Here is a 24,168-nt window from a genome sequence, read left to right on the forward strand (position 1 = left end):
ATGTCTGTACTGGCAATAAAGAGAAAAAAGTTTCCAATTTAAAAAGCTAGAGAATAAAAACAATTTGCCAGTAATGGGAAAAACCTACAGCACCTGGTGTTCCCATGTGGTCTACCACCCAAGTACTAACCAGGCCCAACACTGCTTAGCTTCCAAGATCAGATGAGATTGGGCGTATCCAATGTGGTATGGCTGTAGGTGAAATACAAGCACTTTTTTGCCCTCTTCTACTTCTATAACCAGGTAAGCTAATAAAAAAGTTTCCTAACTGTTTTGGCTTACTGAATAAAATCATGTGTTGGTAATGTAAAAAGACCTACAGGACATGATATAAGCAGGTGGTCTCAAATTAAACTACTAAAGAGGCTCAACACTGTTTAGCTGCCAAAAGCAGTTGGAATTGGGCCGAAACAGTGTGGTAAGTCTTTAGGTGATGCCTATTGTGTCTGTTTGACCTCTCCCAAATGTCTGTGTCGGCAATAAAAAGAAAAAGTTTCCAATTTAAATAGCTAGAGAATAAAAACAATTTGCCAGTAATGGGAAAAAGCCTACAGCACCTGGTGTTCCCATGTGGTCTACCACCCAAGTACTAACCAGGCCCAACATTGCTTAGCTTCCAAGATCAGACGAGATTGGGCGTATCCAATGTGGTATGGCTGTAGGTGAGATATCTGCACTATTTTGCCCTCTTCTACTTCTATAACCAGGTAAGCTAATAAAAAAGTTTCCTAATTGTATTGGCTTACTGAAAAAAATCATGTGTTGGTAATGTAAAAAGACCTACAGGACATGATATTAGCAGGTGGTCTCAAATTAAACTACTAAAGAGGCTCAACAATGTTTAGCTGCCAAAAGCAGTTGAAATTGGACCTAAACAGTGTGGTAAGTTTTTAGGTGATGGCTATATTGTCTGTTTGACCTCTTCCAAATGCCTGTACTGGCAATAAAGAGAAAAAAGTTTCCAATTTAAAAAGCTAGAGTATTAAAACAATTGCCAGTAATGGGAAAAACCTACAGCACCTGGTGTTCCCATGTGGTCTCCCACCAAAGTACTAACCAGGCCCAACACTGCTTAGCTTCCAAGATCAGACGAGATTGGGCGTATCCAATGTGGTATGGCTGTAGGTGGAATACAAGCACTTTTTTGCCCTCTTCTACTTCTATAACCAGGTAAGCTAATAAAAAAGTTTCCTAACTGTTTTGGCTTACTGAAAAAAATCATGTGTTGGTAATGTAAAAAGACCTACAGGACATGATATAAGCAGGTGGTCTCAAATTAATCTACTAAAGAGGCTCAACACTGCTTTGCTGCCAAAAGCAGTTGGAATTGGGCCGAAACAGTGTGGTAAGTCTTTAGGTGATGCCTATTGTGTCTGTTTGACCTCTCCCAAATGTCTGTGTCGGCAATAAAAAGAAAAAGTTTCCAATTTAAATAGCTAGAGAATAAAAACAATTTGCCAGTAATGGGAAAAAGCCTACAGCACCTGGTGTTCCCATGTGGTCTCCCACCCAAGTACTAACCAGGCCCAACATTGCTTAGCTACCAAGATCAGACGAGATTGGGCGTATCCAATGTGGTATGGCTGTAGGTGAGATACAGGCACTATTTTGCCCTCTTCTACTTCTATAACCAGGTAAGCTAATAAAAAAGTTTCCTAACTGTATTGGCTTACTGAAAAAAATCATGTGTTGGTAATGTAAAAAGACCTACAGGACATGATATTAGCAGGTGGTCTCAAATAAAACTACTAAAGAGGCTCAACAAGGTTTAGCTGCCAAAAGCAGTTGGAATTGGGCCTAAACAGTGTGGTAAGTTTTTAGGTGATGGCTATTGTGTCTGTTTGACCTCTTCCAAATGTCTGTACTGGCAATAAAGAGAAAAAAGTTTCCAATTTAAAAAGCTAGAGAATAAACACAATTTGCCAGTAATGCGAAAAACCTACAGCACCTGGTGTTCCCATGTGGTCTCCCACCCAAGTACTAAACAGGCCCAACACTGCTTAGCTTCCAAGATCAGACGAGATTGGGCGTATCCAATGTGGTATGGCTGTAGGTGAAATACTGGCACTTTTTTGCCCTCTTCTACTTCTATAACCAGGTAAGCTAATAAAAAAGTTTCCTAACTGTTTTGGCTTACTGAAAAAAATCATGTGCTGGTAATGTAAAAAGACCTACAGGACATGATATAAGCAGGTGGTCTCAAATTAAACTACTAAAGAGGCTCAACACTGTTTAGCTGCCAAAAGCAGTTGGAATTGGGCCTAAACAGTGTGGTAAGTTTTTAGGTGATGGCTATTGTGTCTGTTTGACCTCTTCCAAATGTCTGTACTGGCAATAAAAAAAAGTTTCCAATTTAAATAGCTAGAGAATAAAAACAATTTGCCAGTAATAAGAAAAAACCTACAGCACCTGGTGTTCCCATGTGGTCTCCCACCCAAGTACTAACCAGGCCCAACACTGCTTAGCTTCCAAGATCAGGCGTATCCAATGTGGTATGGCTGTAGGTGGAATACAAGCACTTTTTTGCCCTCTTCTACTTCTATAACCAGGTAAGCTAATAAAAAAGTTTCCTAACTGTTTTGGCTTACTGAAAAAAATCATGTGTTGTAATGTAAAAAGACCTACAGGACATGATATAAGCAGGTGGTCTCAAATTAATCTACTAAAGAGGCTCAACACTGTTTAGCTGCCAAAAGCAGTTGGAATTGGGCCGAAACAGTGTGGTAAGTCTTTAGGTGATGCCTATTGTGTCTGTTTAACCTCTCCCAAATGTCTGTGTCTGCAATAAAAAGAAAAAGTTTCCAATTTAAATAGCTAGAGAATAAAAACAATTTGCCAGTAATGGGAAAAAGCCTACAGCACCTGGTGTTCCCATGTGGTCTCCCACCCAAGTACTAACCAGGCCCAACACTGCTTAGCTTCCAAGATCAGACGAGATTGGGCGTATCCAATGTGGTATGGCTGTAGGTGAGATACAGGCACTTTTTTGCCCTCTTCTACTTCTATAACCAGGTAAGCTAATAAAAAAGTTTCCTAACTGTTTTGGCTTACTGAAAAAAATCATGTGTTGGTAATGTAAAAAGACCTACAGGACATGATATAAGCAGGTGGTCTCAAATTAAACTACTAAAGAGGCTCAACACTGTTTAGCTGCCAAAAGCAGTTGGAATTGGGCCTAAACAGTGTGGTAAGTTTTTAGGTGATGGCTATTGTGTCTGTTTGACCTCTTCCAAATGTCTGTACTGGCAATAAAAAAAAGTTTCCAATTTAAATAGCTAGAGAATAAAAACAATTTGCCAGTAATAAGAAAAAACCTACAGCACCTGGTGTTCCCATGTGGTCTCCCACCCAAGTACTAACCAGGCCCAACACTGCTTAGCTTCCAAGATCAGACGAGATTGGGCGTATCTAATGTGGTATGGCTGTAGGTGAGATACCGGCACTATTTTGTCCTCTTCTACTTCTATAACCAGGTAAGCTAATAAAAAAGTTTCCTAACTGTATTGGCTTACTGAAAAAAATCATGTGTTGGTAATGTAAAAAGACCTACAGGACATGATATTAGCAGGTGGTCTCAAATTAAACTACTAAAGAGGCTCAACAATGTTTAGCTGCCAAAAGCAGTTGGAATTGGGCCTAAACAGTGTGGTAAGACTTTAGGTGATGGCTATTGTGTCTGTTTGACCTCTTCCAAATGTCTGTACTGGCAATAAAGAGAAAAAAGTTTCCAATTTAAAAAGCTAGAGAATTGGACGATTAATGATCAGACGGGGCGGGGCTACGGCGGCGCGGGAGTAGAGGTGTGTGAGAGGAGAGCTCCCTGCATGTAATGGCGCCTTGCTAATCATCCGTGCTGCGGAGGTGGCTAAACTGTATGCGGCATTGTGAGCGGTGGTGGAGGTGAGCGGGGAGGCCGCATAACGAGGAGCACTGTACTGCAAGTGGAAAGCGGTGCCTACCCGTATACCCGCGAGCGTGGAGAGGCGGATTGGAGGCTGTCTGGCGGGCGGCATTTACCCCGTGTATACCCTTGGGAGCTGTGGAAGTTGTGAGAGAGCTCCGGCAATAACCGAGGAGCAGCTGCATAACTGACACGGTGAGCAGTGGCGTGGAAGGAGCGCAGGACAGAGGAGGTATGCTGTATGCTATTCCTAAAGTGTGACTTTGAATCACAGTATAAGGCTGGATGTGAGCATTTCTAGTCTTAGAGGTGCGGTGCAAGTCACAGAAACTGCAAGCAGCCTTGTTAATGACTGTGTTATTTGAGTTCTGGTAGCAGTATCTCCCAGCCCTCTAATAGGAGTGCATGTAAGCAAGACTTTTGGGTTGTTGCTAAGCTGCTAAACCCGACTGAACCTGTTTAATTTTGCTGATATTGACTTCCGTGCAAGTGGGCATCTGGCCTCCAGCGTGTTGGCTGGGAAAATGGGCAAATCAGGTAACGCCGCAGCTGCCGCACGTCTGGAAAAGTTTGCCAGGACTCACAAAAGTAATGACAACCAGACTCCTTCCTCCACACCGCAATCCACTCCAGTGAAGGGGAGTAACACCCCAGATGCTCCAGAGATTACGTTACATCAAGTCCTGGATGCGATAAAGGGCTCTGAACTCCGGTTAATGGGGAAAATAGAGGATATACAAACTGAGCTCACTGCAATTAAAATTGAGATTAAAGAGGTGAAGAGCCAAATGGTGGAGGCAGAAGCCCGTATTTCCAAAGTGGAAGATGTGAATATCTCACTTACATCAAAGGTCGATCTTCTATTGGCTCAAATGAAGGAGGTTAAAAGCAAAATGGCGGATATGGAGGGCAGACTTAGAAGATCAAATATTAGAATGGTGGGGCTCCCTGAGCGGGAAGAGGGAAAGGAGGCAGAGACATTCATTGAGTCTTGGATAAAAAAGCAGCTGGGGGAAGAGCCTCTGTCTAAGATGTTTGCAGTAGAAAGAGCCCATAGGGTTCCTATGCGAGCAGGTCCCCCGGATGCCCCACCTAGAACTTTAATCTTCAAAGTACTGAACTTTCGGGATCGTGACATTATTTTGAGGCTGGCTCGGGAGAAAGGGCCGCTGGAGCATAATGGAGTTAGAATTGCTCTTTTCCCAGATTTCTCGCTTGAAGTTCAAAAAGAACGCTCAAAGTTTACTGAAATTAAAAAAAGGCTGAGAGAAAGAGGTGTGAAATATTTGCTCCTATTTTCAGCGAAACTGAGAATTGTGGTGGACGGTTCGACCCGTTTTTTTCAAAATCCTAATGAGGCAGCAGTTTGGTTAGATCAATGGGCACCAGGCCGCCATCAGTTGGCAACCTGCCAGGAGTAATAGTGTTAATGAATGCAGGGAGCTCGCCGCACATTGGTGGCCTTAAAGGAAGCTCCATAAGGGGTCGGGATAAGGGTGGGTAGAGGTATGCCTTGTGGGTATGGGTATACAGGGAGGGGGGCGGAGGGTGGGGTTGGGGTGTTATGTGTTGGTTTAAATGTTGTATGTAGAGGTAAGCCCGAAGTCAGTTGTGGTTTATATTTGGAAATGTGGTGGGGGTCAGCCCGGCCTAGTAAGGCCAGAACCTATTCTGCCGTGAGGAGTGGAGAGAGCATGGTAGGCTATAGTTGTAATTTATTTTTAACATTAAGGAAATGGTGGTCCTAATGACCTGGAATGTTCGAGGTATAAACGATCGGGTCAAAAGGTCTCTAGTTCTGGGGTATTTAAAAAAATCGAATGCCGATGTGATTACTATAATTGAAACCCACCTAGTAGGCAATAAGCTTTTAGCCTTAAGAAAACCATGGGTGGGGACAGCCTACCATTCTCAATTCACAACGGCCTCGAGGGGAGTGTCTCTTCTAATTAGGAAAACTCTTTCGTTCATGTGCAATCGTGTTTTAATTGACCCATTGGGGCGGTTCATTTTCCTAGACTGCCAGATCAATGCCAGGCATCTCCTTATTCTGGCGGTGTATATTCCTCCGCCTTTTTCATTTGAAATATTATCTAGGGCAGTGGAATTTACGCAATTGGCTCCTGATACGCCTGTCATTTGCATGGGCGATTTTAATAATATATTGAATGTTGAGTTAGATAGATGGAGCAAAAAAAGTGCTGGTCAGAAAAAGGGTAATGGGGGATTTGGGGAGTTCATTGAAAATTTGGGCTGGTGTGATCCTTGGAGGATTAAAAACCCTGATAGGCTCCAATATTCTTGTTACTCCGCATCTCATCTGTCCCTATCAAGAATTGATCTTATGCTTATTTCGGTAGGACTACTACCCGAGGTTAAGAAGGTGGAATATCATAATAGAGGGATTTCAGATCACACGCCGCTCTGTTTAGAACTTGAGGAGGATGGGAGGAATTTACAAAAATTTTGGAGGTTTGACCCCAGATGGTTGGATAGATTAAGTGGGGCAGAGGGGTTAAATGAGAGTTGGGAGGAATTTTGGATTCTTAATAGAGACTCTGCATCAATGGCAGTGGTGTGGGACTCTCTTAAGGCACATATTAGGGGGACATTTAAAAAGCAGATCAGTGTTACTAAAAGGGAGAGCCGGGATAAGATTAGGAGATTAGAGGATGAATGTGTAGAAAAAGAACAGAGATTTATTGAGGTAGGTTCGGATGAGACACAAGCTGCTTGGTTGACAGCTCAGCAGATTTGGCTAGACAGTCTACAGGTAGAAAATGCCAGGATACTGGCTAACAATATGCACACAAAATATGTAAGTTGGGATAGATCAGGTAGATTTTTGGCGCAGCTTGCACGAGCAGAATCCCCTCCAAATACTATCGCCAAAATAATTGATATTAACGGCCAGTTGGTGACTGCCAATAAAGATATTGCAAATGCCTTCAAGGACTATTTTTTAGACATATATGATTCTAAATTGAGATACAGTGAGGAGGAGATTAGGAGTTTCTTGGGGAAGATAGACTTACCATCCCTCACGGGGGAGATGAGGGAAGAGTTAGATGCCCCGCTTAGTTTAGTGGAAATAAAAACTGCTATTAACTCCTTTCCTAATGGGAAATCTCCGGGGTTGGATGGACTGCCAGGGGAAATTTATAAAAAATACATTGAGGTACTGGCACCAATGCTTTTGGAAACACTCAACGTTTGTTTTGAGGAAAATACATTGCCTGCTTCAATAATGGAAGCTAAAATCATAGTTTTATTGAAATCAGAGAAAAACCCCGAGTTATTAGAGTCCTACAGACCCATTTCTTTGATATCATTTGAAGCGAAGGTGTTGGCAAAGGCATTGGTGTCTCGATTAAACAGATTTATTGATAAGTTAATTCACCCGGATCAATCCGGCTTTATGCCGGGCAAATCCACTGTCATAAATATACGCAAGGTTTTTAAGCATTTACAGGAGACTAATGCAGAGTACCCGCTCCCCGCGATCCTGGCCCTGGATGCCGTTAAAGCCTTTGATGCAGTGGAGTGGCCTTTCCTTTGGGAGACCATGCGGCGGTTTGGCATTGGGCCGACATTCATCAAATGGGTCCAGCTATTATATGCGGCGCCACGGGCCAGGGTGGCGGTGAACGGGAGAACTTCTGATCCCTTTTCCCTATATAGGGGAACGAGACAGGGTTGTCCACTCTCCCCCATGCTGTTCGCCCTCTCTATAGAACCCCTCGCCTGTCTTATGCGCAACCACCTGGTAATAAAGGGGTTAAAATCAGGTCCAAATAATGAGCTACTGGCTTTATACGCTGATGACCTTTTAGTATTCATGCCAGATGCTGAGAAAGATGTCCCTGCTATATTGGAGTTGATAGGTAATTACGGGGATTTTTCTGGTTTTCGGATTAATAAAAGTAAATCAAGCTTGATGGCTATTAGGCCAAATGCTCCAACAGATAGAGTAACAGATCTGGCCGTTAAGTGGGTTAACCAGTTTAAATATTTAGGTGTTTATATCTCACGTAACCCGAAAGATTTTCAAGAGCTGAATTTAAATCCCCTGGTTGCTTATCTAGCGGGGAAAATCAAAAGTTGGGGGAAATTGCCCCTGACGACAATGGGTAGAGCCAATTTGCTGAAAATGATTATTCTTCCGAAATTTTTATATATTTTGCAGCATGCCCCAGTGTTTATCCCTGATACCTTTTTTAGAAAAATCAATAGTATGATTTCCACATTTGTGTGGAACAATAAACGACCAAAAATACGATTACAAGCCCTAATGAGAACTAGGGAAGAAGGGGGAATGTCAGTTCCAGACTTTGAGCTCTATTACTTGGCGAGTCAGATAATATCTCTGCAGGAGTGGCTGAAGAGGGAGTCCAACTTCGATTATTATGGGAAGGAGGGGTTAACACCGCTACAGAAAATTATAATGGGACATAAGGGGGGTAGAGATACACCTATGACTACTCAGCTAGTTAAGATATGGAAGAAAGTAAATAAGATCATGGAATTTTCTGATTGGGAAACTGAATACCCACTCGGGGATTTAAATAAATTTAAAGTCTTGAAGGCATTGCAAATTAATACGGTTTGGCTACCATACGGTATTAACTGCCTGAGTCACTTGTTTGCTAATGGAAAGATAAAATCCTTCGAACAATTAAAACAGGAATTTGACCTACCTGAATCACATTATTGGAGGTATTTACAGCTGAAAAGTGCCCTTCTGGGACTCTTTGAGGGAGAGGTCCCCAAATTCGGTACGAGTCCGATAAAAAAGTGGCTGATAGGGGGGAATAAGCCTAAGATGCTGTCAAGGATATATGCGGAGCTTGTACAGATGAAAAATAAAAATGGGATGTTGGGATTGAAGGCTAAATGGGAAATGGATGTGGGTCCTATTCGAGATTGTGAGTGGAGACAGGTCTTGGGAGTAAATATGAAGCTCACCAACTCGATTAGGACTCAACAAATTCAATTATTAATGATGCACAGAGCATATCTGACCTCAGAAAAATTATATAAAGCGGGATGTAAAGAAACGGATATTTGTCCGAAATGTGATACTGAAGTGGGTACATTTTACCATTTAGCATGGGAGTGCAGAGAAACCCAGGAATTTTGGAAAGAGGTTATTTCCTGCCTGTGTAAGGTTGGGATTAAACAGGAGATGTTAACACCAAAATGTTGTTTGTTAAATGTATTACCTGATCAATATCAACAGTGTATCGATAAAGAGTTTATTTTTAATATGGTGGCACTTGCTAAGGTAATGATTGCTAGAACATGGCTTGCTAAAAATAGACCCTCGATGGTGGAATGGAAGGCTTTGGTTGAATTTACTATTAGGCAGGAGAAATTATTATATGCACGTAGAAACACGTTAAGTAAATTTATGAAGCACTGGGGTAAATGGAAAAGTAATGAGGATGGCACTTAATAGATTTATGAGTGTTATGATACTAGAAGGTGTTTTGCGATAATGGAATAAGCTGTAAAATATAATTCACAAAAGAAGTTAAAGAATTTTTGGTCACTGATGTATAAATAGATATTGAAAGTAAGGATAGTGGACATTTTGCTGATATTGGAGTAAGTCACATGAGCACCTGAAAGGGGGAAAGATAATTTTTTTTTTTTTTTTTTTTCTTCCTTCTTTTATTATAATGCGGAATAGTAAATATATGTATAATATATGTGTGAATATACTTAATAGTTAATTGACGTAAAGGGCAGGTTGCGAGGGCTGTGTAAAAACTATGGAGCCGTGCTGACTACCCGTATTTGACCACCACAGAGTTTTAGATGGAATGGGCTACCTCTTGTATTGTTTTTTCTGTGTTAATATTTTTGATTTCAGCTGAGTATAGCGAAAATAGAGTGTTGTTTATACTGTAATTGCACTTTTGCATTTTTTTTTGCTATTATAGCTATATTGGAGTATTGAATGCTAAGTAATAGACGGACTTTACCCAGCTGAATTTGCAAGTTATGAATTTGTATGTTGTGTGTTTGTATCATTGTCTTATTGTCTTTTATAAGTATGAAAAAAAAAAAAAAAAAAAAAAAAGCTAGAGAATAAAAACAATTTGCCAGTAATGGGAAAAACCTACAGCACCTGGTGTTCCCATGTGGTCTCCCACCCAAGTACTAACCAGGCCCAACACTGCTTAGCTTCCAAGATCAGACGAGATTGGGCGTATCCAATGTGGTATGGCTGTAGGTGAGATACAGGCACTTTTTTGCCCTCTTCTACTTCTATAACCAGGTAAGCTAATAAAAAAGTTTCCTAAATGTTTTGGATTACTAAAAAAAATCATGTGTTGGTAATGTAAAAAGACCTACAGGACATGATATAAGCAGGTAGTCTCAAATTAAACTACTAAAGAGGCTCAACACTGTTTAGCTGCCAAAAGTAGTTGGAATTGGGCCTAAACAGTGTGGTAAGTTTTTAGGTGATGGCTAGTGTGTCTGTTTGACCTCCTTAAAATGTCTGTACTGGCAATAAAGAGAAAAAAGTTTCCAATTTAAAAAGCTAGAGAATAAAAACAATTTGCCAGTAATGGGAAAAAGCCTACAGCACCTGGTGTTCCCATGTGGTCTCCCACCCAAGTACTAACCAGGCCCAACATTGCTTAGCTTCCAAGATCAGACGAGATTGGGCGTATCCAATGTGGTATGGCTGTAGGTGAGATACAGGCACTATTTTGCCCTCTTCTACTTCTATAACCAGGTAAGCTAATAAAAAAGTTTCCTAACTGTATTGGCTTACTGAAAAAAATCATGTGTTGGTAATGTAAAAAGACCTACAGGACATGAAATTAGCAGGTGGTCTCAAATTAAACTACTAAAGAGGCTCAACACTGTTTAGCTGCCAAAAGCAGTTGGAATTGGGCCTAAACAGTGTGGTAAGTTTTTAGGTGATGGCTATTGTGTCTGTTTGACCTCTTCCAAATGTCTGTACTGGCAATAAAGAGAAAAAAGTTTCCAATTTAAAAAGCTAGAGAATAAAAACAATTTGCCAGTAATGGGAAAAACCTACAGCACCTGGTGTTCCCATGTGGTCTCCCACCCAAGTACTAACCAGGCCCAACACTGCTTAGCTTCCAAGATCAGACGAGATTGGGCGTATCCAATGTGGTATGGCTGTAGGTGAGATACAGGCACTTTTTTGCACTCTTCTACTTCTATAACCAGGTAAGCTAATAAAAAAGTGTCCTAAATGTTTGGATTACTAAAAAAAATCATGTGTTAGTAATGTAAAAAGACCTACAGGACATGATATAAGCAGGTAGTCTCAAATTAAACTACTAAAGAGGCTCAACACTGTTTAGCTGCCAAAAGCAGTTGGAATTGGGCCTAAACAGTGTGGTAAGTTTTTAGGTGATGGCTATTGTGTCTGTTTGACCTCTTTCAAATGTCTGTACTGGCAATAAAGAGAAAAAAGTTTCCAATTTAAAAAGCTAGAGAATAAAAACAATTTGCCAGTAATGGGAAAAAGCCTACAGCACCTGGTGTTCCCATGTGGTCTCCCACCCAAGTACTAACCAGGCCCAACACTGCTTAGCTTCCAAGATCAGACGAGATTGGGCGTATCCAATGTGGTATGGCTGTAGGTGAGATACAGGCACTTTTTTGCACTCTTCTACTTCTATAACCAGGTAAGCTAATAAAAAAGTGTCCTAAATGTTTGGATTACTAAAAAAAATCATGTGTTAGTAATGTAAAAAGACCTACAGGACATGATATAAGCAGGTGGTCTCAAATTAAACTACTAAAGAGGCTCAACACTGTTTAGCTGCCAAAAGCAGTTGGAATTGGGCCTAAACAGTGTGGTAAGTTTTTAGGTGATGGCTATTGTGTCTGTTTGACCTCTTTCAAATGTCTGTACTGGCAATAAAGAGAAAAAAGTTTCCAATTTAAAAAGCTAGAGAATAAAAACAATTTGCCAGTAATGGGAAAAAGCCTACAGCACCTGGTGTTCCCTTGTGGTCTCCCACCCAAGTACTAACCAAGCCCAACATTGCTTAGCTTCCAAGATCAGACGAGATTGGGCATATCTAATGTGGTATGGCTGTAGGTGAGATACAGGCACTTTTTTGCCCTCTTCTACTTCTATAACCAGGTAAGTTAATAAAAAAGTTTCCTAACTGTTTTGGCTTACTGAAAAAAAATCATGTGTTGGTAATGTAAAAAGACCTACAGGACATGATATAAGCAGGTGGTCTCAAATTAAACTACTAAAGAGGCTCAACACTGTTTAGCTGCCAAAAGCAGTTGCAATTGGGCCTAAACAGTGTGGTAAGTTTTTAGGTGATGGCTCTTGTGTCTGTTTGACCTCTTCCAAATGTCTGTACTGGCAATAAAGAGAAAAAAGTTTCCAATTTAAAAAGCTAGAGAATAAAAACAATTTGCCAGTAATGGGAAAAACCTACAGCACCTGGTGTTCCCATGTGGTCTCCCACCCAAGTACTAACCAGGCCCAACACTGCTTAGCTTCCAAGATCAGACGAGATTGGGCGTATCCAATGTGGTATGGCTGTAGGTGAGATACAGGCACTTTTTTGCACTCTTCTACTTCTATAACCAGGTAAGTTAATAAAAAAGTTTCCTAACTGTTTTGGCTTACTGAAAAAAATCATGTGTTGGTAATGTAAAAAGACCTACAGGACATGATATAAGCAGGTGGTCTCAAATTAAACTACTAAAGAGGCTCAACACTGTTTAGCTGCCAAAAGCAGTTGCAATTGGGCCTAAACAGTGTGGTAAGTTTTTAGGTGATGGCTATTGTGTCTGTTTGACCTCTTCCAAATGTCTGTACTGGCAATAAAAGTTTTTTTCCAATTTAAATAGCTAGAGAATAAAAACAATTTGCCAGTAATAAGAAAAAACCTACACCACCTGGTGTTCCCATGTGGTCTCCCACCCAAGTACTAACCAGGCCCAACACTGCTTAGCTTCCAAGATCAGATGAGATTGGGCGTATCTAATGTGGCATGGCTGTAGGTGAGATACAAGCACTATTTTGCCCTCTTCTACTTCTATAACCAGGTAAGTTAATAAAAAAGTTTCCTAACTGTATTGGCCAACTGAAAAAATCATGTGTTGGTAATGTAAAAAGACCTACAGGACATGATATTAGCAGGTGGTCTCAAATTAAACTACTAAAGAGGCTCAACACTGTTTAGCTGCCAAAAGCAGTTGGAATTGGGCCTAAACAGTGTGGTAAGTTTTTAGGTGATGGCTATTGTGTCTGTTTGACCTCTTCCAAATGTCTGTACTGGCAATAAAAAAAAGTTTCCAATTTAAATAGCTAGAGAATATAAACAATTTGCCAGTAATGGAAAAAAACCTACACCACAAGGTGTTCCCTTGTGGTCTCCCACCCAAGTACTAACCAGGCCCAACACTGCTTAGCTTCCAAGATCAGGCGTATCCAATGTGGTATGGCTGTAGGTGAAATGCAAGCACTTTTTTGCCCTCTTCTACTTCTATAACCAGGTAAGCTAATAAAAAAGTTTCCTAACTGTATTGGCTTACTGAAAAAAATCATGTGTTGGTAATGTAAAAAGACCTACAGGACATGATATTAGCAGGTGGTCTCAAATTTAATTACTAAAGAGGCTCAACAATGTTCAGCTGCCAAAAGCAGTTGGAATTGGGCCTAAACAGTGTGGTAAGTTTTTAGGTGATGGCTATTGTGTCTGTTTGACCTCTTTCAAATGTCTGTACTGGCAATAAAGAGAAAAAAGTTTCCAATTTAAAAAGCTAGAGAATAAAAACAATTTGCCAGTAATGGGAAAAACCTACAGCACCTGGTGTTCCCATGTGGTCTCCCACCCAAGTACTAACCAGGCCCAACACTGCTTAGCTTCCAAGATCAGATGAGATTGGGCGTATCCAATGTGGTATGGCTGTAGGTGAGATACAGGCACTTTTTTGCCCTCTTCTACTTCTATAACCAGGTAAGCTAATAAAAAAGTGTCCTAACTGTTTTGGCTTACTGAAAAAAATCATGTGTTGGTAATGTAAAAAAACCTACAGGACATTTTATAAGCAGATGGTCTCAAATTAAACTACTAAAGAGGCTCAACACTGTTTAGCTGCCAAAAGCAGTTGGAATTGGGCCTAAACAGTGTGGTAAGTTTTTAGGTGATGGCTATTGTGTCTGTTTGACCTCTTTCAAATGTCTGTACTGGCAATAAAGAGAAAAAAGTTTCCAATTTAAAAAGCTAGAGAATAAAAACAATTTGCCAGCAATGGGAAAAAGCCTACAGCACCTGGTGTTCCCATGTGGTCTCCCACCCAAGTACTAAACAAGCCCAACATTGCTTAGCTTCCAAGATCAGACGAGATTGGGCGTATCCAATGTGGTATGGCTGTAGGTGAGATACAGGCACTATTTTGCCCTCTTCTACTTCTATAACCAGGTAAGCTAATAAAAAAGTTTCCAAACTGTTTTGGCTTACTGAAAAAAAATCATGTGTTGGTAATGTAAAAAGACCTACAGGACATGATATTAGCAGGTGGTCTCAAATTAAACTACAAAAGAGGCTCAACAATGTTTAGCTGCCAAAAACAGTTGGAATTGGGCCTAAACAGTGTGGTAAGTTTTTAGGTGATGGCTATTGTGTCTGTTTGACCTCTTCCAAATGTCTGTACTGGCAATAAAAAAAAGTTTCCAATTTAAATAGCTAGAGAATAAAAACAATTTGCCAGTAATAAGAAAAAACCTACAGCACTTGGTGTTCCCTTGTGGTCTCCCACCCAAGTACTAACCAGGCCCAACACTGCTTAGCTTCCAAGATCAGACGAGATTGGGCATATCTAATGTGGTATGGCTGTAGGTGAGATACAGGCACTTTTTTGCCCTCTTCTACTTCTATAACCAGGTAAGTTAATAAAAAAGTTTCCTAACTGTTTTGGCTTACTGAAAAAAATCATGTGTTGGTAATGTAAAAAGACCTACAGGACATGATATAAGCAGGTGGTCTCAAATTAAACTACTAAAGAGGCTCAACACTGTTTAGCTGCCAAAAGCAGTTGCAATTGGGCCTAAACAGTGTGGTAAGTTTTTAGGTGATGGCTATTGTGTCTGTTTGACCTCTTCCAAATGTCTGTACTGGCAATAAAAGTTTTTTTCCAATTTAAATAGCTAGAGAATAAAAACAATTTGCCAGTAATAAGAAAAAACCTACAGCACCTGGTGTTCCCATGTGGTCTCCCACACAAGTACTAACCAGGCCCAACACTGCTTAGCTTCAAAGATCAGACGAGATTGGGCGTATCTAATGTGGCATGGCTGTAGGTGAGATACAGGCACTTTTTTGCCCTCTTCTACTTCTATAACCAGGTAAGTTAATAAAAAAGTTTCCTAACTGTATTGGCTTACTGAAAAAAATCATGTGTTGGTAATGTAAAAAGACCTACAGGACATGATATTAGCAGGTGGTCTCAAATTAAACTACTAAAGAGGCTCAACACTGTTTAGCTGCCAAAAGCAGTTGGAATTGGGCCTAAACAGTGTGGTAAGTTTTTAGGTGATGGCTATTGTGTCTGTTTGACCTCTTCCAAATGTGTGTACTGGCAATAAAAAAAGTTTCCAATTTAAATAGCTAGAGAATAAAAACAATTTGCCAGTAATGGAAAAAAATCTACAGCACCAGGGGTTCCCATGTGGTCTCCCACCCAAGTACTAACCAGGCACAACACTGCTTAGCTTCAAAGATCAGACGAGATTGGGCGTATCTAATGTGGCATGGCTGTAGGTGAGATACAGGCACTTTTTTGCCCTCTTCTACTTCTATAACCAGGTAAGTTAATAAAAAAGTTTCCTAACTGTATTGGCTTACTGAAAAAAATCATGTGTTGGTAATGTAAAAAGACCTACAGGACATGATATTAGCAGGTGGTCTCAAATTAAACTACTAAAGAGGCACAACACTGTTTAGCTGCCAAAAGCAGTTGGAATTGGGCCTAAACAGTGTGGTAAGTTTTTAGGTGATGGCTATTGTGTCTGTTTGACCTCTTCCAAATGTCTGTACTGGCAATAAAGAGAAAAAAGTTTCCAATTTAAAAAGCTAGAGAATAAAAACAATTTGCCAGTAATGGGGAAAACCTACAGCACCTGGTGTTCCCATGTGTTCTACCACCCAACTACTAACCAGGCCCAACACTGCTTAGCTTCCAAGATCAGACGAGATTGGGCGTATCCAATGTGGTATGGCTGCAAGTGAAATACAAGTACTTTTTTGCCCTCTTCTACTTCTATAACCAGGTAAGCTAATAAAAAAGTTTCCTAACTGTTTTGGCTTACTGAAAAAAATCATGTGTTGGTAATGTAAAAAGACCTACAGGACATGATATAAGCAGGTGGTCTCAAATTAATCTACTAAAGAGGCTCAACACTGTTTAGCTGCCAAAAGCAGTTGGAATTGGGCCGAAAAAGTGTGGTAAGTCTTTAGGTGATGGCTATTGTGTCTGTTTGACCTCTCCCAAATGTCTGTATCGGCAATAAAAAGAAAAAGTTTCCAATTTAAATAGCTAGAGAATAAAAACAATTTGCCAGTAATGGGGAAAAGCCTACAGCACCTGGTGTTCCCATGTGGTCTCCCACCCAAGTACTAACCAGGCCCAACATTGCTTAGCTTCCAAGATCAGACGAGATTGGGCATATCCAATGTGGTATGGCTATAGGTGAGATACAGGCACTATTTTGCCCTCTTCTACTTCTATAACCATGTAAGCTAATAAAAAAGTTTCCTAACTGTATTGGCTTACTGAGAAAAATCATGTGTTGGTAATGTAAAAAGACATACAGGACATGATATTAGCAGGTGGTCTCAAATTAAACTACTAAAGAGGCTCAACAATGTTTAGCTGCCAAAAGCAGTTGGAATTGGGCCTAAACAGTGTGGTAAGTTTTTAGGTGATGGCTATTGTGTCTGTTTGACCTCTTCCAAATGTCTGTACTGGCAATAAAGAGAAAAAAGTTTCCAATTTAAAAAGCTAGAGAATAAAAACAATTTGCCAGTAATGGGAATAACCTACAGCACCTGGTGTTCCCATGTGGTCTCCCACCCAAGTACTAACCAGGCCCAACACTGCTTAGCTTCCAAGATCAGACGAGATTGGGCGTATCCAATGTGGTATGGCTGTAGATGAAATACAAGCACTTTTTTGCCCTCTTCTACTTCTATAACCAGGTAAGCTAATAAAAAAGTTTCCTAACTGTTTTGGCTTACTGAAAAAAATCATGTGTTGGTAATGTAAAATGACCTACAGGACATGATATAAGCAGGTGGTCTCAAATTAATCTACTAAAGAGGCTCAACACTGTTTAGCTGCCAAAAGCAGTTGGAATTGGGCCGAAAAAGTGTGGTAAGTCTTTAGGTGAAGGCTATTGTGTCTGTTTGACCTCTCCCAAATGTCTGTATCGGCAATAAAAAGAAAAAGTTTCCAATTTAAATAGCTAGAGAATAAAAACAATTTGCCAGTAATGGGAAAAAGCCTACAGCACCTGGTGTTCCCATGTGGTCTCCCACCCAAGTACTAACCAGGCCCAACATTGCTTAGCTTCCAAGATCAGACGAGATTGGGCGTATCCAATGTGGTATGGCTGTAGGTGAGATACAGGCACTATTTTGCCCTCTTCTACTTCTATAACCAGGTAAGCTAATAAAAAAGTTTCCTAACTGTAATGGCTTACTGAAAAAAATCATGTGTTGGTAATGTAAAAAGACCTACAGGACATGATATTAGCAGGTGGTCTCAAATTAAACTACTAAAGAGGCTCAACAATGTTTAGCTGCCAAAAGCAGTTGGAATTGGGCCTAAACAGTGTGGTAAGTTTTTAGGTGATGGCTATTGTGTCTGTTTGACCTCTTCCAAATGTCTGTACTGGCAATAAAGAGAAAAAAGTTTCCAATTTAAAAAGCTAGAGAATAAAAACAATTTGCCAGTAATGGGAAAAACCTACAGCACCTGGTGTTCCCATGTGGTCTCCCACCCAAGTACTAACCAGGCCCAACACTGCTTAGCTTCCAAGATCAGACGAGATTGGGCGTATCCAATGTGGTATGGCTGTAGGTGAGATACAGGCACTTTTTTGCACTCTTCTACTTCTATAACCAGGTAAGCTAATAAAAAAGTGTCCTAAATGTTTGGATTACTAAAAAAAATCATGTGTTAGTAATGTAAAAAGACCTACAGGACATGATATAAGCAGGTAGTCTCAAATTAAACTACTAAAGAGGCTCAACACTGTTTAGCTGCCAAAAGCAGTTGGAATTGGGCCTAAACAGTGTGGTAAGTTTTTAGGTGATGGCTATTGTGTCTGTTTGACCTCTTTCAAATGTCTGTACTGGCAATAAAGAGAAAAAAGTTTCCAATTTAAAAAGCTAGAGAATAAAAACAATTTGCCAGTAATGGGAAAAAGCCTACAGCACCTGGTGTTCCCATGTGGTCTCCCACCCAAGTACTAACCAAGCCCAACATTGCTTAGCTTCCAAGATCAGACGAGATTGGGCATATCTAATGTGGTATGGCTGTAGGTGAGATACAGGCACTTTTTTGCCCTCTTCTACTTCTATAACCAGGTAAGTTAATAAAAAAGTTTCCTAACTGTTTTGGCTTACTGAAAAAAATCATGTGTTGGTAATGTAAAAAGACCTACAGGACATGATATAAGCAGGTGGTCTCAAATTAAACTACTAAAGAGGCTCAACACTGTTTAGCTGCCAAAAGCAGTTGCAATTGGGCCTAAACAGTGTGGTAAGTTTTTAGGTGATGGCTATTGTGTCTGTTTGACATCTTCCAAATGTCTGTACTGGCAATAAAGAGAAAAAAGTTTCCAATTTAAAAAGCTAGAGAATAAAAACAATTTGCCAGTAATGGGAAAAACCTACAGCACCTGGTGTTCCCATGTGGTCTCCCACCCAAGTACTAACCAGGCCCAACACTGCTTAGCTTCCAAGATCAGACGAGATTGGGCGTATCCAATGTGGTATGGCTGTAGGTGAGATACAGGCACTTTTTTGCACTCTTCTACTTCTATAACCAGGTAAGCTAATAAAAAAGTGTCCTAAATGTTTGGATTACTAAAAAAAATCATGTGTTAGTAATGTAAAAAGACCTACAGGACATGATATAAGCAGGTGGTCTCAAATTAAACTACTAAAGAGGCTCAACACTGTTTAGCTGCCAAAAGCAGTTGGAATTGGGCCTAAACAGTGTGGTAAGTTTTTAGGTGATGGGTATTGTGTCTGTTTGACCTCTTTCAAATGTCTGTACTGGCAATAAAGAGAAAAAAGTTTCCAATTTAAAAAGCTAGAGAATAAAAACAATTTGCCAGTAATGGGAAAAAGCCTACAGCACCTGGTGTTCCCTTGTGGTCTCCCACCCAAGTACTAACCAAGCCCAACATTGCTTAGCTTCCAAGATCAGACGAGATTGGGCATATCTAATGTGGTATGGCTGTAGGTGAGATACAGGCACTTTTTTGCCCTCTTCTACTTCTATAACCAGGTAAGTTAATAAAAAAGTTTCCTAACTGTTTTGGCTTACTGAAAAAAAATCATGTGTTGGTAATGTAAAAAGACCTACAGGACATGATATAAGCAGGTGGTCTCAAATTAAACTACTAAAGAGGCTCAACACTGTTTAGCTGCCAAAAGCAGTTGCAATTGGGCCTAAACAGTGTGGTAAGTTTTTAGGTGATGGCTCTTGTGTCTGTTTGACCTCTTCCAAATGTCTGTACTGGCAATAAAGAGAAAAAAGTTTCCAATTTAAAAAGCTAGAGAATAAAAACAATTTGCCAGTAATGGGAAAAACCTACAGCACCTGGTGTTCCCATGTGGTCTCCCACCCAAGTACTAACCAGGCCCAACACTGCTTAGCTTCCAAGATCAGACGAGATTGGGCGTATCCAATGTGGTATGGCTGTAGGTGAGATACAGGCACTTTTTTGCACTCTTCTACTTCTATAACCAGGTAAGTTAATAAAAAAGTTTCCTAACTGTTTTGGCTTACTGAAAAAAATCATGTGTTGGTAATGTAAAAAGACCTACAGGACATGATATAAGCAGGTGGTCTCAAATTAAACTACTAAAGAGGCTCAACACTGTTTAGCTGCCAAAAGCAGTTGCAATTGGGCCTAAACAGTGTGGTAAGTTTTTAGGTGATGGCTATTGTGTCTGTTTGACCTCTTCCAAATGTCTGTACTGGCAATAAAAGTTTTTTTCCAATTTAAATAGCTAGAGAATAAAAACAATTTGCCAGTAATAAGAAAAAACCTACACCACCTGGTGTTCCCATGTGGTCTCCCACCCAAGTACTAACCAGGCCCAACACTGCTTAGCTTCCAAGATCAGATGAGATTGGGCGTATCTAATGTGGCATGGCTGTAGGTGAGATACAAGCACTATTTTGCCCTCTTCTACTTCTATAACCAGGTAAGTTAATAAAAAAGTTTCCTAACTGTATTGGCCAACTGAAAAAATCATGTGTTGGTAATGTAAAAAGACCTACAGGACATGATATTAGCAGGTGGTCTCAAATTAAACTACTAAAGAGGCTCAACACTGTTTAGCTGCCAAAAGCAGTTGGAATTGGGCCTAAACAGTGTGGTAAGTTTTTAGGTGATGGCTATTGTGTCTGTTTGACCTCTTCCAAATGTCTGTACTGGCAATAAAAAAAAGTTTCCAATTTAAATAGCTAGAGAATATAAACAATTTGCCAGTAATGGAAAAAAACCTACACCACAAGGTGTTCCCTTGTGGTCTCCCACCCAAGTACTAACCAGGCCCAACACTGCTTAGCTTCCAAGATCAGGCGTATCCAATGTGGTATGGCTGTAGGTGAAATGCAAGCACTTTTTTGCCCTCTTCTACTTCTATAACCAGGTAAGCTAATAAAAAAGTTTCCTAACTGTATTGGCTTACTGAAAAAAATCATGTGTTGGTAATGTAAAAAGACCTACAGGACATGATATTAGCAGGTGGTCTCAAATTTAATTACTAAAGAGGCTCAACAATGTTTAGCTGCCAAAAGCAGTTGGAATTGGGCCTAAACAGTGTGGTAAGTTTTTAGGTGATGGCTATTGTGTCTGTTTGACCTCTTTCAAATGTCTGTACTGGCAATAAAGAGAAAAAAGTTTCCAATTTAAAAAGCTAGAGAATAAAAACAATTTGCCAGTAATGGGAAAAACCTACAGCACCTGGTGTTCCCATGTGGTCTCCCACCCAAGTACTAACCAGGCCCAACACTGCTTAGCTTCCAAGATCAGATGAGATTGGGCGTATCCAATGTGGTATGGCTGTAGGTGAGATACAGGCACTTTTTTGCCCTCTTCTACTTCTATAACCAGGTAAGCTAATAAAAAAGTGTCCTAACTGTTTTGGCTTACTGAAAAAAATCATGTGTTGGTAATGTAAAAAAACCTACAGGACATTTTATAAGCAGATGGTCTCAAATTAAACTACTAAAGAGGCTCAACACTGTTTAGCTGCCAAAAGCAGTTGGAATTGGGCCTAAACAGTGTGGTAAGTTTTTAGGTGATGGCTATTGTGTCTGTTTGACCTCTTTCAAATGTCTGTACTGGCAATAAAGAGAAAAAAGTTTCCAATTTAAAAAGCTAGAGAATAAAAACAATTTGCCAGCAATGGGAAAAAGCCTACAGCACCTGGTGTTCCCATGTGGTCTCCCACCCAAGTACTAAACAAGCCCAACATTGCTTAGCTTCCAAGATCAGACGAGATTGGGCGTATCCAATGTGGTATGGCTGTAGGTGAGATACAGGCACTATTTTGCCCTCTTCTACTTCTATAACCAGGTAAGCTAATAAAAAAGTTTCCAAACTGTTTTGGCTTACTGAAAAAAAATCATGTGTTGGTAATGTAAAAAGACCTACAGGACATGATATTAGCAGGTGGTCTCAAATTAAACTACAAAAGAGGCTCAACAATGTTTAGCTGCCAAAAACAGTTGGAATTGGGCCTAAACAGTGTGGTAAGTTTTTAGGTGATGGCTATTGTGTCTGTTTGACCTCTTCCAAATGTCTGTACTGGCAATAAAAAAAAGTTTCCAATTTAAATAGCTAGAGAATAAAAACAATTTGCCAGTAATAAGAAAAAACCTACAGCACTTGGTGTTCCCTTGTGGTCTCCCACCCAAGTACTAACCAGGCCCAACACTGCTTAGCTTCCAAGATCAGACGAGATTGGGCATATCTAATGTGGTATGGCTGTAGGTGAGATACAGGCACTTTTTTGCCCTCTTCTACTTCTATAACCAGGTAAGTTAATAAAAAAGTTTCCTAACTGTTTTGGCTTACTGAAAAAAATCATGTGTTGGTAATGTAAAAAGACCTACAGGACATGATATAAGCAGGTGGTCTCAAATTAAACTACTAAAGAGGCTCAACACTGTTTAGCTGCCAAAAGCAGTTGCAATTGGGCCTAAACAGTGTGGTAAGTTTTTAGGTGATGGCTATTGTGTCTGTTTGACCTCTTCCAAATGTCTGTACTGGCAATAAAAGTTTTTTTCCAATTTAAATAGCTAGAGAATAAAAACAATTTGCCAGTAATAAGAAAAAACCTACAGCACCTGGTGTTCCCATGTGGTCTCCCACACAAGTACTAACCAGGCCCAACACTGCTTAGCTTCAAAGATCAGACGAGATTGGGCGTATCTAATGTGGCATGGCTGTAGGTGAGATACAGGCACTTTTTTGCCCTCTTCTACTTCTATAACCAGGTAAGTTAATAAAAAAGTTTCCTAACTGTATTGGCTTACTGAAAAAAATCATGTGTTGGTAATGTAAAAAGACCTACAGGACATGATATTAGCAGGTGGTCTCAAATTAAACTACTAAAGAGGCTCAACACTGTTTAGCTGCCAAAAGCAGTTGGAATTGGGCCTAAACAGTGTGGTAAGTTTTTAGGTGATGGCTATTGTGTCTGTTTGACCTCTTCCAAATGTGTGTACTGGCAATAAAAAAAGTTTCCAATTTAAATAGCTAGAGAATAAAAACAATTTGCCAGTAATGGAAAAAAATCTACAGCACCAGGGGTTCCCATGTGGTCTCCCACCCAAGTACTAACCAGGCACAACACTGCTTAGCTTCAAAGATCAGACGAGATTGGGCGTATCTAATGTGGCATGGCTGTAGGTGAGATACAGGCACTTTTTTGCCCTCTTCTACTTCTATAACCAGGTAAGTTAATAAAAAAGTTTCCTAACTGTATTGGCTTACTGAAAAAAATCATGTGTTGGTAATGTAAAAAGACCTACAGGACATGATATTAGCAGGTGGTCTCAAATTAAACTACTAAAGAGGCACAACACTGTTTAGCTGCCAAAAGCAGTTGGAATTGGGCCTAAACAGTGTGGTAAGTTTTTAGGTGATGGCTATTGTGTCTGTTTGACCTCTTCCAAATGTCTGTACTGGCAATAAAGAGAAAAAAGTTTCCAATTTAAAAAGCTAGAGAATAAAAACAATTTGCCAGTAATGGGGAAAACCTACAGCACCTGGTGTTCCCATGTGTTCTCCCACCCAACTACTAACCAGGCCCAACACTGCTTAGCTTCCAAGATCAGACGAGATTGGGCGTATCCAATGTGGTATGGCTGCAAGTGAAATACAAGTACTTTTTTGCCCTCTTCTACTTCTATAACCAGGTAAGCTAATAAAAAAGTTTCCTAACTGTTTTGGCTTACTGAAAAAAATCATGTGTTGGTAATGTAAAAAGACCTACAGGACATGATATAAGCAGGTGGTCTCAAATTAATCTACTAAAGAGGCTCAACACTGTTTAGCTGCCAAAAGCAGTTGGAATTGGGCCGAAAAAGTGTGGTAAGTCTTTAGGTGATGGCTATTGTGTCTGTTTGACCTCTCCCAAATGTCTGTATCGGCAATAAAAAGAAAAAGTTTCCAATTTAAATAGCTAGAGAATAAAAACAATTTGCCAGTAATGGGGAAAAGCCTACAGCACCTGGTGTTCCCATGTGGTCTCCCACCCAAGTACTAACCAGGCCCAACATTGCTTAGCTTCCAAGATCAGACGAGATTGGGCATATCCAATGTGGTATGGCTATAGGTGAGATACAGGCACTATTTTGCCCTCTTCTACTTCTATAACCAGGTAAGCTAATAAAAAAGTTTCCTAACTGTATTGGCTTACTGAGAAAAATCATGTGTTGGTAATGTAAAAAGACATACAGGACATGATATTAGCAGGTGGTCTCAAATTAAA

The 24,168-nt window shown here is 40.1% G+C and overlaps 33 non-coding genes and 6 pseudogenes across 33 annotated transcripts; all 39 read right to left on the reverse strand.

Annotated features, from left to right (window-relative positions):
- Positions 1-81: 81 nt before the first annotated feature.
- Positions 82-200, reverse strand: LOC146030927 (5S ribosomal RNA). The gene has a single exon (XR_014456408.1). It is a non-coding gene; the product is annotated as a 5S ribosomal RNA (ribosomal RNA).
- A 345-nt stretch (positions 201-545) lies between these two features.
- On the reverse strand, positions 546-664 carry LOC146031769 (5S ribosomal RNA). Its single transcript, XR_014457226.1, has one exon. It is a non-coding gene; the product is annotated as a 5S ribosomal RNA (ribosomal RNA).
- Positions 665-1,008: 344 nt separating this feature from the next.
- Positions 1,009-1,127, reverse strand: LOC146030484 (5S ribosomal RNA). The gene has a single exon (XR_014455977.1). It is a non-coding gene; the product is annotated as a 5S ribosomal RNA (ribosomal RNA).
- Positions 1,128-1,472: 345 nt separating this feature from the next.
- On the reverse strand, positions 1,473-1,591 carry LOC146031226 (5S ribosomal RNA). The gene has a single exon (XR_014456697.1). It is a non-coding gene; the product is annotated as a 5S ribosomal RNA (ribosomal RNA).
- Positions 1,592-1,936: 345 nt separating this feature from the next.
- On the reverse strand, positions 1,937-2,055 carry LOC146031130 (5S ribosomal RNA). Its single transcript, XR_014456604.1, has one exon. It is a non-coding gene; the product is annotated as a 5S ribosomal RNA (ribosomal RNA).
- A 342-nt stretch (positions 2,056-2,397) lies between these two features.
- Positions 2,398-2,506, reverse strand: LOC146028720 (5S ribosomal RNA; annotated as a pseudogene).
- A 344-nt stretch (positions 2,507-2,850) lies between these two features.
- On the reverse strand, positions 2,851-2,969 carry LOC146031090 (5S ribosomal RNA). Its single transcript, XR_014456567.1, has one exon. It is a non-coding gene; the product is annotated as a 5S ribosomal RNA (ribosomal RNA).
- A 342-nt stretch (positions 2,970-3,311) lies between these two features.
- Positions 3,312-3,430, reverse strand: LOC146031712 (5S ribosomal RNA). Its single transcript, XR_014457171.1, has one exon. It is a non-coding gene; the product is annotated as a 5S ribosomal RNA (ribosomal RNA).
- Positions 3,431-10,022: 6,592 nt separating this feature from the next.
- LOC146032488 (5S ribosomal RNA) lies at positions 10,023-10,141 on the reverse strand. The gene has a single exon (XR_014457920.1). It is a non-coding gene; the product is annotated as a 5S ribosomal RNA (ribosomal RNA).
- Positions 10,142-10,487: 346 nt separating this feature from the next.
- Positions 10,488-10,606, reverse strand: LOC146030454 (5S ribosomal RNA). The gene has a single exon (XR_014455948.1). It is a non-coding gene; the product is annotated as a 5S ribosomal RNA (ribosomal RNA).
- A 345-nt stretch (positions 10,607-10,951) lies between these two features.
- On the reverse strand, positions 10,952-11,070 carry LOC146032500 (5S ribosomal RNA). Its single transcript, XR_014457932.1, has one exon. It is a non-coding gene; the product is annotated as a 5S ribosomal RNA (ribosomal RNA).
- Positions 11,071-11,415: 345 nt separating this feature from the next.
- Positions 11,416-11,534, reverse strand: LOC146031091 (5S ribosomal RNA). Its single transcript, XR_014456568.1, has one exon. It is a non-coding gene; the product is annotated as a 5S ribosomal RNA (ribosomal RNA).
- A 345-nt stretch (positions 11,535-11,879) lies between these two features.
- LOC146034917 (5S ribosomal RNA) lies at positions 11,880-11,998 on the reverse strand. Its single transcript, XR_014460321.1, has one exon. It is a non-coding gene; the product is annotated as a 5S ribosomal RNA (ribosomal RNA).
- Positions 11,999-12,344: 346 nt separating this feature from the next.
- LOC146032512 (5S ribosomal RNA) lies at positions 12,345-12,463 on the reverse strand. The gene has a single exon (XR_014457944.1). It is a non-coding gene; the product is annotated as a 5S ribosomal RNA (ribosomal RNA).
- Positions 12,464-12,805: 342 nt separating this feature from the next.
- Positions 12,806-12,924, reverse strand: LOC146034515 (5S ribosomal RNA). The gene has a single exon (XR_014459919.1). It is a non-coding gene; the product is annotated as a 5S ribosomal RNA (ribosomal RNA).
- A 341-nt stretch (positions 12,925-13,265) lies between these two features.
- On the reverse strand, positions 13,266-13,374 carry LOC146029705 (5S ribosomal RNA; annotated as a pseudogene).
- Positions 13,375-13,719: 345 nt separating this feature from the next.
- On the reverse strand, positions 13,720-13,838 carry LOC146030577 (5S ribosomal RNA). The gene has a single exon (XR_014456067.1). It is a non-coding gene; the product is annotated as a 5S ribosomal RNA (ribosomal RNA).
- Positions 13,839-14,184: 346 nt separating this feature from the next.
- On the reverse strand, positions 14,185-14,303 carry LOC146032583 (5S ribosomal RNA). Its single transcript, XR_014458010.1, has one exon. It is a non-coding gene; the product is annotated as a 5S ribosomal RNA (ribosomal RNA).
- Positions 14,304-14,646: 343 nt separating this feature from the next.
- Positions 14,647-14,765, reverse strand: LOC146027492 (5S ribosomal RNA). Its single transcript, XR_014454892.1, has one exon. It is a non-coding gene; the product is annotated as a 5S ribosomal RNA (ribosomal RNA).
- A 342-nt stretch (positions 14,766-15,107) lies between these two features.
- LOC146027751 (5S ribosomal RNA) lies at positions 15,108-15,226 on the reverse strand. Its single transcript, XR_014455137.1, has one exon. It is a non-coding gene; the product is annotated as a 5S ribosomal RNA (ribosomal RNA).
- A 341-nt stretch (positions 15,227-15,567) lies between these two features.
- On the reverse strand, positions 15,568-15,686 carry LOC146028933 (5S ribosomal RNA; annotated as a pseudogene).
- Positions 15,687-16,031: 345 nt separating this feature from the next.
- LOC146028183 (5S ribosomal RNA) lies at positions 16,032-16,150 on the reverse strand (annotated as a pseudogene).
- A 345-nt stretch (positions 16,151-16,495) lies between these two features.
- On the reverse strand, positions 16,496-16,614 carry LOC146032063 (5S ribosomal RNA). Its single transcript, XR_014457510.1, has one exon. It is a non-coding gene; the product is annotated as a 5S ribosomal RNA (ribosomal RNA).
- A 345-nt stretch (positions 16,615-16,959) lies between these two features.
- On the reverse strand, positions 16,960-17,078 carry LOC146030778 (5S ribosomal RNA). Its single transcript, XR_014456264.1, has one exon. It is a non-coding gene; the product is annotated as a 5S ribosomal RNA (ribosomal RNA).
- Positions 17,079-17,423: 345 nt separating this feature from the next.
- Positions 17,424-17,542, reverse strand: LOC146030455 (5S ribosomal RNA). The gene has a single exon (XR_014455949.1). It is a non-coding gene; the product is annotated as a 5S ribosomal RNA (ribosomal RNA).
- Positions 17,543-17,887: 345 nt separating this feature from the next.
- LOC146032524 (5S ribosomal RNA) lies at positions 17,888-18,006 on the reverse strand. The gene has a single exon (XR_014457955.1). It is a non-coding gene; the product is annotated as a 5S ribosomal RNA (ribosomal RNA).
- A 345-nt stretch (positions 18,007-18,351) lies between these two features.
- LOC146034098 (5S ribosomal RNA) lies at positions 18,352-18,470 on the reverse strand. Its single transcript, XR_014459505.1, has one exon. It is a non-coding gene; the product is annotated as a 5S ribosomal RNA (ribosomal RNA).
- Positions 18,471-18,815: 345 nt separating this feature from the next.
- Positions 18,816-18,934, reverse strand: LOC146032536 (5S ribosomal RNA). The gene has a single exon (XR_014457966.1). It is a non-coding gene; the product is annotated as a 5S ribosomal RNA (ribosomal RNA).
- Positions 18,935-19,279: 345 nt separating this feature from the next.
- Positions 19,280-19,398, reverse strand: LOC146034919 (5S ribosomal RNA). The gene has a single exon (XR_014460322.1). It is a non-coding gene; the product is annotated as a 5S ribosomal RNA (ribosomal RNA).
- A 346-nt stretch (positions 19,399-19,744) lies between these two features.
- Positions 19,745-19,863, reverse strand: LOC146032548 (5S ribosomal RNA). The gene has a single exon (XR_014457977.1). It is a non-coding gene; the product is annotated as a 5S ribosomal RNA (ribosomal RNA).
- A 342-nt stretch (positions 19,864-20,205) lies between these two features.
- On the reverse strand, positions 20,206-20,324 carry LOC146034516 (5S ribosomal RNA). The gene has a single exon (XR_014459920.1). It is a non-coding gene; the product is annotated as a 5S ribosomal RNA (ribosomal RNA).
- Positions 20,325-20,665: 341 nt separating this feature from the next.
- On the reverse strand, positions 20,666-20,774 carry LOC146029707 (5S ribosomal RNA; annotated as a pseudogene).
- Positions 20,775-21,119: 345 nt separating this feature from the next.
- LOC146030588 (5S ribosomal RNA) lies at positions 21,120-21,238 on the reverse strand. Its single transcript, XR_014456078.1, has one exon. It is a non-coding gene; the product is annotated as a 5S ribosomal RNA (ribosomal RNA).
- A 346-nt stretch (positions 21,239-21,584) lies between these two features.
- Positions 21,585-21,703, reverse strand: LOC146032585 (5S ribosomal RNA). Its single transcript, XR_014458013.1, has one exon. It is a non-coding gene; the product is annotated as a 5S ribosomal RNA (ribosomal RNA).
- A 343-nt stretch (positions 21,704-22,046) lies between these two features.
- On the reverse strand, positions 22,047-22,165 carry LOC146027493 (5S ribosomal RNA). Its single transcript, XR_014454893.1, has one exon. It is a non-coding gene; the product is annotated as a 5S ribosomal RNA (ribosomal RNA).
- Positions 22,166-22,507: 342 nt separating this feature from the next.
- LOC146027752 (5S ribosomal RNA) lies at positions 22,508-22,626 on the reverse strand. The gene has a single exon (XR_014455138.1). It is a non-coding gene; the product is annotated as a 5S ribosomal RNA (ribosomal RNA).
- A 341-nt stretch (positions 22,627-22,967) lies between these two features.
- Positions 22,968-23,086, reverse strand: LOC146028935 (5S ribosomal RNA; annotated as a pseudogene).
- Positions 23,087-23,431: 345 nt separating this feature from the next.
- Positions 23,432-23,550, reverse strand: LOC146027516 (5S ribosomal RNA). Its single transcript, XR_014454914.1, has one exon. It is a non-coding gene; the product is annotated as a 5S ribosomal RNA (ribosomal RNA).
- Positions 23,551-23,895: 345 nt separating this feature from the next.
- LOC146032064 (5S ribosomal RNA) lies at positions 23,896-24,014 on the reverse strand. The gene has a single exon (XR_014457511.1). It is a non-coding gene; the product is annotated as a 5S ribosomal RNA (ribosomal RNA).
- Positions 24,015-24,168: the final 154 nt, after the last annotated feature.

Source organism: Crinia signifera, chromosome 8 (assembly GCF_055691185.1).
Source record: "Crinia signifera chromosome 8, ASM5569118v1, whole genome shotgun sequence".
NCBI classification, from domain to species: Eukaryota; Metazoa; Chordata; class Amphibia; order Anura; family Myobatrachidae; genus Crinia; species Crinia signifera.